The sequence below is a fragment of the Mus caroli genome, unplaced genomic scaffold (genome assembly GCF_978045245.1).
Source record: "Mus caroli unplaced genomic scaffold, Mus_caroli_1 scaffold_14, whole genome shotgun sequence".
Lineage (NCBI taxonomy): Eukaryota > Metazoa > Chordata > Mammalia > Rodentia > Muridae > Mus > Mus caroli.
The window spans coordinates 108159460-108163848 of NW_028227269.1; the positions used below are offsets into that span (position 1 = coordinate 108159460).

Consider the following 4389-nt stretch of genomic DNA (forward strand, 5'->3'; position numbering starts at 1 on the left):
AATTCAGCCTTATATAGTTTACCTGTAATAGTTCTACATTTTTAAATGATCATTTCAAGTGTGTTTTCCCCGCCATGTTTACATACCTGGGGTGGAAACAAAGAATGAGAAATAAGTTTTCAGAAACAAAACCTACTGGGAGTCCTCTTGCCCTCAGGACAAGCCTTTCTCAGAGCAACCCTGGTTACCCCAGCATCCGGACGCTGCTATCACTGGCCTTTGTACCTGGTATCAATTGGTCTGTGCCTCACCTACGACAAACGTCCTGCCAAGTGTCCAGCAAAATCACACTACCACCCTTAGCTTTTGTCCCTGGGTATCTTGGGAAAATGGCTCCAGGTCCCCACACGAACCCCACAGATGTGTTTTATATAACATATTGTTCAGCCTCCTACACACATTACTCTAGATTACTTGGGATGCAAGGCTGAAAATGGAAGCTCTATGCCAGAGGCTGCTGTACAGGCCTTGAGAAATGGTGACGGTGTTGAGTACAGCTCAGCTGTATTTCAGATCTGTGCAACCTGCATTTGGTTGAATATGGACACGGGACCTACCCATAACAGCAGATCAACTGCCACTCAGTTAATGTGACAACTTCTCCATGTCTTGGCCATGACTTTACCAATAGGAAAGATCTCTTGCCGCGTGCTGAAATTTTCTCACAACAGGAAGTCCCCACATTTGACTACAAGCCAAAATAAGTATATGATGTACCAAAATCTAACTCATGTATGTATGCAGATCTGCGACACACATTTTGAGACGGAACATTTTATATCTCTGTTGTTCACTTTTTCTTTTGTCTTATATTTCAGCCTTCAGATGTTGGCCATGACTCACTGTGCACATCATACTTACCCACTAAGGGGACACACATGATAACCCCCAGCCCACAACTCCTAGCAAGGAGCCTCATGCAAAAGAATTACTCGGTAAATATTTGATAACTGACCGCATGATTGGCTTGTTCCAAGAATGCTCCAGAAATGCTGGAAGGGTCTTGATTACTGGCTCTGGGTCTTTCCATTTTTTTCCAACTTGTTAGGTTTAGTGGTAAATTACACGGTTTTCCTTCATAATTGGTGAGGTCCCTTGAAGGGGTTCTGGAAGAAGGAGGGAGGGACCCAAGGACAGTATTGTTCATGCATTTTCTCAACTCTTTGTGCTCCCAAGCAAATCCTGTAATTTTAGAAATATTTAAATGATTGACAGGTTCTAGAGAGCCAAAACTGACCGGAGATCAGCTCAAAGTACTGCTTCCAGGAGACGATGCCAAGAAAGGCTACGAATGAGCAAAATGGGAATGCATGAACGAAAGAAAAACTTAGAAAAATTGAAAACAGCCCAGAAGGTCAGTGAGAGTTGCTATGCTGGAGGGGTGCAACTATAGCCTCCCTGCCCACCCCCAGACTGCAGCAGCCTCCCTGCCCCCCAACCAACCAATGTTCCCTAAGCATCTCCCAGCATGCCCTTCCTTGGCCCCAGTCCCCACAAAGGCCTGATTCCATATTAGCAACCAAGGTTCCCCAGATGAAACAAGCCTAACTGAGTCTTAAGTAGCCTTTCCTGCAACGGGGCCAGTCAACTTGAATGGAAAAAAAAATAATAAATCCTATCTTTTCAATACCTCTATAAGATGTTCAGAATGCCACCCTCCAGATGAACTTAGATGAGAGGCATTAATATCCTTAATCGTCTACCTGGGTCATCAGTAAAAATCATAAAAGCGTTCGTGTCATGCTGAAGTCAGAGCGTCTGAGCTATCGTGTACTCTTATCTCTACTTGGAATGATGGCAATAGTTTGATCCCCATTAGATCTTCCGGCAGATACATCAATTACTGCACCCTAAATTTGCCTTTTAACTATCGTGTGACTTAACAGAACAGGTTGTTATTGTAGCACTTCAGGCTTTGCATTTAAAAACCTTGTTCTCAGAGTCTCCAAGGCTTCACCCAGCCATCAAGCAGACCACCAAATGAAGGCACCACAGAGGTCCAACAAACAGAAGGCAGAACCCCATGGGGGCCACCAAACACACTCAAGCCCCAAAGTCTCTCTCATGAATGTCTTCACATGCCAAGAAGTTCTCAAAAGTCATTTCTTCACATTTTCCAGCACTCTATTGTTTAATGTCTTCAAGTTTGCTTACTTCCAGCCTCAAATTATGAAACTATAATCACGTCCCTCTGCCGCAATCCCATCACTCCCACCAACACAGAGAGGCATAGGGGACCAGTCTGTTTCTGGGTCCTCTATACGGTTACAACTGATACACTTCTAAAAGTCAGCAAGGTAAGATTAAGCTGTATCTCTTCTCTCTCTCCTCTCTCTCTGTCTCTGTCTCTGTCTCTGTCTCTCTCTGTGTCTCTCTCTGTGTCTCTCTCTCTGTCTCTCTCTCTGTCTCTCTCTCTCTCTGTCTCTCTCTCTGTCTCTCTCTCTGTCTCTCTGTCTCTCTCTCTCTGTCTCTCTGTCTCTCTCTCTCTCTCTCTCTCTCTCTCTCTCTCTCTGTCTGTCTCTCTCTCTCCAAGCATATGTGTGTGGGGTATGCATGCAATTGTGTGTGTGTGAGTATGTGTATGTTTGTGGCTGAGTATGTGAGTTAGTATGTATGAGTGTTAGCGTGTGTGTGAGGTGTGTGTGTGATGTGTGGCTGAGTATGTGTGTATGTTTGCATGTGAGTATGTGTGTGAATGTGTGTATGCATGTGTGGGGTGTGTGTGTGTGTGTGTGTGTGTGTGTGTGTGTGTGAGAGAGAGAGAGAGAGAGAGAGAGAGAGAGAGAGAGAGAGAGAGAGAGAACTGGGAACTGAACCCAGGACCTAGTACATACAAGGCAAACACTTTACAATTGAGCTATACTTCCAATTCCCTTCCAATTTCTTTACATGCATTTATATGAATGGATTTGGGGGTGGGGTATCTGGGTAAAGTGTTTGCCTTGCAAGCATGAGGACCCAAATTCAATCCCCCAGAACTTTTGCTTATAAACAAACAACAGAATTGGAAAAAGCTGGGCGTGGTGGCATTTGCTTGTAATCCCAACCCTGAGGAGGCTGAGGCAGAAGGACCCTTGAAGCTCAGTCATCAGCCAGCACACACATGTGCAGCCACACTCACAAGCACAACCGACCTGTGGATGAAGCTGTGCCCCACGCCCCACCTTTTCCTTTGTATGGACTCTCCTTGTGTCTGCTTGCCTCCTCCTTAACCTTTATTATTAATACTTACAACATAATTCAAATCTTTGTAGCTTGAAACAATAAGTGGGCCTTTTCTCGCTGCTCCTGGACATTGGGAATCTCGAGCGCTCTTAGCTAGATGGCTCTGGGTCCAGATTCTGTCCTCAAGTGGCAGTCAGGAGACCAGGAGAGGCCCATTTTACCTGCTGGCTGGAAAGGGCTGGAAGACCTGGTTTCCCATGGCTGCCTACAAGATGGAAACCCATGGTGGGAATCCTCTTTCTCATCGCATGTTCGTTCCCATGGATGCTAGAGTATCCTCACTCTATAGGGCTAGCTACTCTAGAGCAAAGGATAAGAGAGAATGTGAGAAAGGCCCTTTCCTGAAAGCCAGCCTCCTCTACCATCAACGGTCTCACCCTACAAGGACCGTAAGGCAACCCATGTTAATAATCTGCATTGTACCTGTATATATTTTGCTTCATGTTTTTAATCAATGTATCAAGACATACAAAAGCATGTGCAAGAGAGCCTGGAAGGTTACAATTACCTCAGGCATGCAAGTCACTAAATTTCAAATATTTACAAACTAACATAAGCGTAATATTTTAAATTTTATAGGTAAGGAAACTACAATCTGATCTAAGGTCATAAGATCCAGATGTGGGCTGCTGGTACAAGAAGTCACAGCTGTCAGATTCCAAAGGTCACCTTCCCATGATGCTCAGCCATGACTCTCTCTTGCTGGCCTCCCAATTGGTGACAGACCTGAGTCTCCTTGCAAGGGACAGACAGGTTCTCCAGATGAAGGTGAAGTATTGCTCTTACGCCAGCTCTGCCAACCCTGACTTGCTGCCTGCGATGGTTAGTTAGCAGCAGCTGTCAACAGGGCAGAATCTAGAAGACAAGCTCCTGGGTGTGTCGGCCAAAGATCATCTAGATCCTAGTGGCGGAGATGGAAAGACCCACATCAGCAGGGGGTGGCCACATTCTGGAGGGTGGGTTCCTGGGCTGAATAAGAGCAGTGAGGAAAGGAGCTGACCAGCCCTGTTTCTCTCCCTCTGCTTCCTGATTGCAGAGGCGATGGGACCAGCTGTCTCAAGATCCTATTGCTGTCACTTGCCCTTACTGGGGGACTACACCAGGAACTTGACCCAGAGTAAGCCCTCCTTTCCTTTCCTCAGGTTAGTTTATCATAACAACAGA

At 45.7% G+C, this 4389-nt stretch overlaps 1 long non-coding RNA gene across 1 annotated transcript; it reads left to right on the forward strand.

Moving 5' to 3' along the window:
* Positions 1 to 825: 825 nt before the first annotated feature.
* LOC115032764 (uncharacterized) lies at positions 826 to 2224 on the forward strand. The gene is made up of 3 exons (XR_003838384.1): positions 826 to 935; positions 1216 to 1354; positions 2161 to 2224. It is a non-coding gene; the product is annotated as an uncharacterized LOC115032764 (long non-coding RNA).
* Positions 2225 to 4389: the final 2165 nt, after the last annotated feature.